Genomic DNA, 9,485 nt, shown 5'->3' with positions numbered 1-9,485 from the left:
TCACAGCTTCTAGATCCAGAATCTTGTTTCCCATACTTTGAGCATTAGTATATACTGCTTTCCAGACATTGCCCCCTTTTCCCATCCATGTAGAGGTATTCAGTGATTTACTTACCTGAGGGCTTATACTCACCCGGGGGCTTTGATCACCCTGCCCCATTGCTTCTAGTTTAAAGCCCTCTTCAGTAGATTAGCCAGCCTGCCACAAGACACTTCTTCCCTTCTTTGATAGATGGATACTATCCCTGCTCAGCAGCCCTTGGAAAATCATCCTATGGTCCTGGAAGCCAAAACATTCTTGACAACACCATCCACATAGCCACGCATTCATCTCCAGGGTGCATACTTTTCTGCCCTGGCCTTTACCCTCGACAAGGAGGATGGACGAAAATACCACCTGTGCACCTGATTGCTTCACCTTCTGTCCCAGAGCTGCAAAGTCACTTTTGATACGTTCGCAAGGGTACCTGGTGGTATCATTAGTGCCAATGTGGATGAGCAGCATTGGATAATAGTCATCAGGCTTGATGAGTCCTGGCAAGCTCTCCGTAACATGGATTTGGGCACCCGGCAGACAACATACCTCCCGGATCATCATATCTGGTCTGCAAATGGACGCTTCTGTACCTCTCAGAAGGGAATCGCCAACCACCACTACCTTATGCCTCCTGGTGGTCATGGATCCAGTAATTTGGTGAATCTCAAGCTTTGGGCCTTCCTCTCCCCCTTGACGTCATGTTGGTGGGGGTGCCAGCACCCTTCCTCCTCTTCTCTGCCCCTGCCTCTTCCTACTCCTCCCCTCACCATACACATACCCCCTTCCCTTCCCCCTTACCTCTAGTTGTTCATCACCATGAGCAACAACATCACATTCCTCGAGACTGCCGCTGACATCTTCTGGGTGCCAAACATAGGAAGTGATGGCAAAGGGAGAGCCGACAGGGTTGCAAAGAGCACATTGAAGTTGTTGCTTGTGACGATGAACTAGAGGTACAGAGGAAGGGAAGGGGGGTCACACACATGGCAGGGGAGATCAGGGAAGGAGCAGGGGCAGAGATGAGGGGGGTAGGAGTGCCACTGCCCCGAGCACCTCTCACACTCATTACACCACTGAGCTCATTCTCACAAATGCTTCTCCATCTTGCCACCTCCTCTCAGTTCCTTTACTTCATTCATGAGGGATCCAAGCTGAAGACAGCCTGTACATGGAGCTACTCCTTCGGCTTGGGTTACATTTTCTGTCTGCAAAGAGACAGAAGCTGTACCCTGAGCAGCAGCTTTGGTGACACAATGTTTCCCAGCCATACTACGGTTGCAGAAATACTTACACCTGGAACAAAAACGAAAGAGCCTATAAATCAGAAGAAAGAGGCAGAAGAAAGGAGGTGTTGATACCCCTGTACAGATCATTGGTGAGGCCCTACTTGGAGAATTGTGTTCAGTTTTAGAGGCCATATCTGGCCAAGGATATAAGAACACTTGAAGCAGTCCAGAGGAAAGCTATGAAAATGGTAGGGGGTTTGCGCTACAAGAAATATGAGAAGAGACTAGAAGACCTCAACATGTATACTCTGAAAGAGAGGAAGGACAGAAGTGATATGATCTATTTATTTATTTTTAACATTTCTATTCTGCTTAAACCTAAGCATATTACAAGTTAAGTAAAATTGCATTGTCTTAAGGGGAAAGGAGGAAGATGGGCCAACAAGGGGAAGAAATGACCGGACCGCTGAGCCCCCTAGAACTGAGGGGCCCAGGGAAGCTGCCGTGTTTGCCCTTCCCTAATGCCAGCCCCGGTCAAAGCACCACACCAGTGCTCCCCCCCCCCCTGAAGTTTTTGGGCCTAAGGCATCTGCCTACTGGGCATACCCTTTAATCCAGCCCTGCCTGCTGATCACAACCACCTTCATGGCCTTACAGAAACGAGTGCCAGCTGGAAACTTCTCCGATTGCTTTTTGTAAATTAATTTGAAGGCATAGCTTGACCCCCCGGCCTCTCTATCACTGTAGAGTTGTTAATTGGCAGCAGTCGCACTCAGCTGTTTATTCAGTGATTTTCCTCTAGGTGCACAGGTTAAAGCTACCACATCAAACAGTATCCAATCAACTGTGAAAATCTAATTTAACCAGCCCACCAAGCAAAAGAAAGGTGATTTAAGTAACAGTATCCATCAGAACATATGGGCGTAAAGCACGGTAGGGTAATTTGAATGCCAATTTTTCTCTTTATTAAATTCTCTGCAGGCTGTGAAACCTTGCACAGGACCAACATACAAATTATGCAGCAATGTTAGAGTAGATGAGCTTACCTGTCTGCAAAGGCCTTCTCCCTCCAACCTTTCTCCATTCTATTGACCTGAGCTTGAGTACGACCCTTGGCATTCATTTTGGTTTTTAAAAAGGAGACAGATTCAGGCACTGATATACAAGGACACACAGAGTGATCAGCATAGGCCAGAGGTTGTCCAATTTTTAAAAAAATCTTAGTTTATGTTTTAAATGGGATAGAGGACTAGGTAAAAGCAAGATTATAAACCAAATAGCCAAGCTTTGTTTTCCTTACTACGTCAATTAGAAGTCATGAGATTAAGGGTGCAGAGCCTTAAAAAGATAAATGCTCAGCCTCTTTGGATACTTTTCAAGCTTCAAAGAATTCATAGTGTTAAGGAAAAGTAGTAATGAGAGTTATTTGAGCAGTGTTATTTAAGTATACTGTATATTGATGCTTTCTGTTCTGCATTCTTATGCTGGAAATGGCTGGGTCTTTCACTGCTAGGACAGAATATGTTCTGTTAATTCCAGTAAATCCCTCTGTAGTCGCTGCCTTGCATGTCTGAATTATTGTGCCTCTAAAGAATGTTGGAATCTTCTGAGGCTTTCACAATCATGTTTTCTAGTCCTAAGGAGTCTGCAATGCCCAGTAGGATTGCAGGATGTCCGATGAAGTACTTGGAAACACCCCCCAGGAAAGAGACTTGGGAGTATTGGTCGACAAATTAATGAAGCCGTCCGCACAATGTGCGGTGGTGGCGGCAGCGGCAGCAAAAAGGGCGAACAGAATGCTAGGAATGATTAAGAAGGGGATCACAAACAGATTGGAGAAGGTTATCATGCCGCTGTACCGGGCCATGGTATGCCCCCACCTGGAACACTGCATCCAGCACTGGTCGCCATACATGAAGGACATAGTACTACTCAAAAGGGTCCAGAGAAGAGCGACTGAAATGGTTACGGGGCTAGAGGAGTTGCCGTATAATGAGAGATTAAAGAAACTGGGCCTCTTCTCCTTTGAAAAGAGGAGACTGAGAGGGGACATGGTTGAAACATTCAAGATAATGAAGAGAATAGACTTAGTAGATAAAGACAGATTTTTCACCCTCTCCAAGGTAGGGAGAACGAGAGGGCACTTTCTAAAGTTGAAAGGGGATAGATTCCGTACAAACTCAAGGAAGTTCTTCACCCAGAGTGGTAGAAAACTGGAATGCTCTCCCAGAGGCTGTTATAGGGGAAAACACCCTCCAGAGATTCAAGACAAAATTAGACAAGTTCTTGCTGAACCAGAATGTACGCAGTTAAGGCTAGCCTCAGTTAGGGCACTGACCTGGGGCCGCTGCAGGAGCAGACTGCTGGGCACGATGGACCACTGGTCTGACTAAGCAGCCGCAATTCTTATGTTCTTATGAGTGAAGGCACTCTTATGGACACTGTGCGCATCCTGTTCCTGATCCTTAACATTCTAGCATTCATGTCTGCCACAAAACACACACCATGTCATTGTAGCAGGACGTCCTTGTACGTGGTGAGCGTGTTGTCGAGGGAGCAGCTGCCTTAGGAGAGGAAAGAGAAGTCACGCGCATGCTCATTCAGGATGGCCAGTTTAGATGGGAGCCCGGAGAGCGCTAACGGACGGCAGAGGCATCGCAGAAGCAGGAGGGCAGCCGCATGGGGACCCCGAGGAAGGAAGGCAACACTTTGGAATTGCTGTGCAGCACCCGCAGGCAAGTTCTTACCCCTGGGCCACCACTGCTGAGTGCTCGTTTATCGGGGCAGTGCTCGGTTTACGAGACAAAAGTTTGCTGAGTGTTTTGCTCGTCTTGCAAAACACTCGCAAACCAGTACACTCGTAAACCGAGGTACCACTGTATTTGGTCTTTTTACTAGGTGTGCTGTTAACAAAATTGTAAGTTTTATGTTGAATTGTGCTTGCTGTACACCGCATTGGGTGAATCTCATCATAAAGCTGCTTAATAAATCCAAATAAAGGGAAAGGGATTGGGACTTGTATTCCACCATATTCAAAGCAGTTTACATACAGATACTCCAAGCATTTTCCCTGTGTTCCGGTGGGCTTACAATATATCTAATGTACCTGGGGCAGTGGAGGATTAAGTGACTTGCCAGGGTTTGAACCCACAACCAGTGATGTAGTAAGGGGAGGCGGCAGACCACCCCAGGTCCCCCACACACACACACACCATGCTTGTACCCTCCCTTTTTAAATCTTCACCAGCATGAGCAACTTCTCTAGCCTACTGCTTGCGCCGGCCTGGCTGCCCTCTAGGCCAGGAAGTGACAACAGAGGGAACGCCAACGCTGACGCAAGCAGCAAGCCGGAGAAGCTGCTCGTACTGGTGAAGATTTAAAGAGGTTCAGGGGAACTGAGGGCACAAGTGTGGCGTGGGGTGTGTGAAAGAAACAGAGACAAAGAAGAGCACATGCGGGGGCACCTCTTACCCTCGCTATACCACTGCCCACAACCTTAGGGTGCTTAGGCTGTAGCTTTAATCACTACGCCACACTCTCCTAACTCATGAAATATAGTAGCTTGCTTAGCAAAATTCTGAACAGGAAACCTATGAGGTAACACCATGCTGCAGGGTCTTTGATTTTATTTTATTTATTATTTTAAAATTTTCTATCTCACTCTATCCAACAATTCTAGGTGAGAAACAATTGCGACATTCATAATGCATTCTATAAAATACAACATAAAATAAAGAAAATTCTAAGACAATAGTTTTAAGACAATAAGCAGAAAAAGAAAATCTAAGTTTATGGAGTTTGTGTTGAAATTTACCCCCTCTTTTACTAAGGTGCGCTAGCCGATTTAGCGCGTGCTAAATATTAGCATGCACCAACGCGTCCATACAATATGTCAGCGTTCCAGCACTCTTCCAATAATAGTACTGGGGTTATTCTGTAGTAATCACAACCAATAGGGAATAGAAGCTTTATAAACCCTATGAGATAACACCCTTGTTCAGTTTATAAGGTCCTCAGCAACACCACTCAGAGTTCAAATAGTTTCATTACTCTAAGCTTTGAGTGTTAAATCGTCATCGGATCCAAGAATGTTTGTATAGATAAATTAGATTTTAAATAAGTCAATTTAAAAATAATTTTTAAATCAATAAATTTTTTAATAGATTATATCATTAGATCGTTGAATAAATATTCCTTTTACATATAATATACTTTAAGTTAGCTAATACTTAGCTTAATTCTTGTGGTCTAAATCGGGGACATGAATTCACCGACATGTTTCGCTAATAAGCTTTTTCAAGGTGAAGTCCCTGCAGAAGAAACAGAAATTAGAATATTAACGCACTGTTCTATATAAACATAGAGTTAAAGGATAGGTAAATATCCCGCCAATTACTTAGACCACTTTCTCTATGAAAATGGCGGCGGCGTTCTTAAAGCTCATTTATATCAACCTCAGCAGCAGTCAGCTGATAACCCGGAAGTACGGGGAACAGACTGGCTGTGGGAGTCGAGGAGGGTCAAAATGATTTACTTCTTAGATCAACAAATTAGACAGCATTAGTTATAAGCTAGTTTATAAAAATAATAGAGAATCGGACAGCCCTCCTTCCCAAATTACAATAACGAAGCCCATTCCAGTTCTTCATTCAGTACAATGGACACGTTAGTGTTTAGCGTGCACTAAAACTGCTAATGCGCCTTAGTAAAAAGACCCTTTGGTTCTCCTACTGGAACAAAAAAGCATAGTGGCCTTTTGGGTGCAGAATGGTTCATGGTGAATGCGGTTTTGGAGTGGCATTTTAGGTACTGACCATATAGGATTGTAGCTCAGGAAAGGGTGTTCTTGCTCAATATTTAAGAGTGATTAAAAGCAGATGACTTTTCTGCCCAATTTTATAAAGACAAGTAAATCTCTCAGATATAGAACAGAATGGCAGATAACGACTGTAATACCATCCAGGCTGCTCAGTTGTAATGCCGTAAATTCTAATTGACCTCTTCTCCACTAGAGGTTCTTTGTTCTTATCACATGCTTCTTTGAATTCATTTTCTTCTCCAGCACCTCCACAGAGAGGCCATTTCAATTCACCACCCTTTCTGCTGCTAAAGGCAGCTACTATTTGCTCTTATGAAATTTGGAGAGCACAGACTGATGGGGTAACTAATAGCCCAGTACCTCTCAAACCTTTTCAGTTCCAGCACATTGTAATTGAAATTATAAAATTGCAAATTAAATTTGAGTTATTTATTTAAAGTTCTTTAAGCTATGTATGGATAGCTATAACAATGGTGAAACTATAGTAGATAGAACAGAATTGCTAATCAATACGATGGATGTGCTTGTTTTTGAGCATAAATTAACTCGAAACACAGATCAATAGGCGACAAGCAAACACACATTTCATCATCCGCAGTCGCTCTCTATTTTTCCCCCAATTTAATTTCTGTCAGAGCTGAAAATCCAAGTTCGAAAAGATAAGACAATCCAAATGGTAACAAAGCCTTGATCGCGTTGTTGCTCAAGTTAGGATAACTATTGCATTAAAAATAAAATTACTTGCTGTTAGTTTTCAAGGACCAATAATGTCAAAGAATGATGCTTGTCTGGGCGGTTGTATCCTTTCGCACACAGACACTCATACATATCTATTCTAGTGTATACTTATGAAAGAAATTTTTAAAGATAAAGTAAAATTCTACAATCTCTCATGGCATACCTGAAATCTCTTCAGGGTACACAGTTTGGTTCCTTTTATTAAGATGTGCTAAATGCTAAGGCGTCCATAGAATATAATGGATGCCTTAGCATTTAGCGTGCACTAAATCGGTTAGCGCATCTTACTAAAAGGACCCCTGTAATAACCAGTGCTCTCTGTTAGGCTAAGAGGACAAAGATGCAGCTCCAAACATGTTATTTCTCTGCACCCAGAAATGCAGGATGAAACTACTAATTTCCTATGCTAAATTATGTTTGCTGTTCAGGTAAAGATTGTTTTCACGTTTTATACCTGCAGATGTAATCTCATTTATGCATTAATTAAAGTAAACATTTTAGGAGTCTTTAAAGACTTGGATTCTCAAGGGATGTAGTGATAAAGGATGCAAACTGTTGCTCATAGGAACTACCTCAGGATTTTGTTATGATGGTGCAGGGAGTGGAGTACGAGGATTCCTGCTATTAGCATCTAGTAGTCCCCTCGCTGTCAGTGTGCCTGGCCTCACATTATGAGAGGCTGCTGAAAGGTTCTCAGCCCAACCAACTAGAGAATGATACAGTGGTTGTTACCCGCGGCTAGCCGCGAGTAGCCACGGGTAACCCGCCAAAACGGGGAAGAAAAAATAGTGGTCTCTGCGGGGGCGGGGACAAGGCCATTCACCACCTCGTGAAGCGGTGAATGGACTTGTCTCCACAGTGAGGCAATCAAGGATCGCGCGGTCCCCACCCGCCCAATCGCAGCGTTCCGCCATCTCCCTCCCTCCACCTCACCTTAGATGTAGAGTTTGCTGGCTTTCTTTATCGCCCAGCTGCACGCGTTCAAAATGCCGCGCATGCACGGCTGCTTGAGTTGATCAATCTTCTCCTCTCCTGCAACTTCCTGTTTCCGGTTGTGTCAGAGAATATTGAACAAATGAGCATCCGTGCGTGTGCGGCTCTTTGAAAGCGTGCAGCTGGGCGACAAAGAAAGCCAGCAAACTCGGCCTCTAAGGTGAGGTGGAGGGAGGGAGATGGCGGAACACTGCAATCGGTCGGGTGTCTGCTGTTTTTGTATCACTGCCTGCCTGCGCTCAGTTATAGAAATGCAAGTGAGCATAGCGGTGAGTTACAAAGTCATTCATTTGAAAAAACGGCTTCTCCAATAACTAATATGCATTGCAAACAATATTCTTAGATCTTGCTTAATTAAAATGTAAAAAAGTCCCATGACCATCTTTAATTTCAGATGTACAAATCCTGAGTGGAACAGAATGTAAACAGTAACATTTTTCAGGTATTATTTGCAGACACATGTCAATAATCCCTCTTGAAAGTGATGGTGACCACATATAAAAAGCAAGTTGGAGATATTTTAATGGAATGCCACTGTCATTTGATTTTTTGCAAATGAAGTTTGGATTTCCTGATGCAGCAGTTGGTCAAACATAGTCCATGTTGGGACTCTACAAAAGATAAGAGGCCACATAGACATCCCAACTGGGTCAGACCAATGGACGATCTAGCCCTGTATCCTGTTTCCACAGTGACAAATCCAGGTCACAAGTACCTGGTAGAAACCCAAATAATAACATTTCATGCTACCGATCCCAGGATAACCAGTAGCTTTCCCCCATGTCTATCTCAATAACAGACTATGGACATTTCCTCCAGGAACTTGTCCAAGCCTTTTTTTAAACCCAGCTACGCAACCCACTGTTACCACATCCTCCAGCAATAAGTTCCAGAGCTTAACTATTATTTGAGTGAAAATATATTTACCCCTATTTGTTTTAAAGGTATTTCCATGTAGTTTCATCAAGTGTCCCCTAGTCTTCGTAATTTTTGAAAGAGCAAAAAAAAAAAAAAAAAAATCGATTCACTTTTACCCATTTTACACCACTCATGTTCCAGATCCAGATCCAGATCCAGATCCAGATCCAGAAGCGATATGGATTGCTCTGAAAAGAGAAGGTGGAACTTCTATCTATGTGGGTGTAGTCTACAGACCTCCGACTCAATCGCAGCAAATTGATAAGGATCTGATTGTGGATATCCAAAAGTTTGGAAGGAAAGAGGAGGTTATGCTGTTGGGAGATTTCAACCTGCCGGATGCGGACTGGAATGTTCCATCTGCGGAATCGGAAAGAAGTAGGGATATTATGGATGCCTTTCAAGAGGCTCTGCTCAGACAAATGGTGACGGAACCCACAAGGGAAAAAGCGATATTGGATCTGGTCCTCACAAATTGAGAGAGTATCTCTAATGTTCGAGTGGGTGCTCACCTGGGTAGTAGCGATCATCAAATGGTTTGGTTTGATATAACGGCTAAAGTGGAGAGCGGCCGCACGATACTTAAAGTCCTAGATTTCAAACGTATGGACTTTAATGCAATGGGAAAGTACCTGAAGAAAGAGCTGTTAGGATGGGAGGACATAAGAGAAGTGGAAAGACAGTGGTCTAAGCTGAAAGGAGCGATAAAAATGGCTACGGACCTTTATGTGAAGAAAATCAATAAAAACAAAGA

The sequence above is a fragment of the Geotrypetes seraphini genome, chromosome 9 (assembly GCF_902459505.1).
Source record: "Geotrypetes seraphini chromosome 9, aGeoSer1.1, whole genome shotgun sequence".
Classification (NCBI taxonomy): Eukaryota; Metazoa; Chordata; class Amphibia; order Gymnophiona; family Dermophiidae; genus Geotrypetes; species Geotrypetes seraphini.
This window is presented reverse-complemented; position numbering follows the sequence as displayed.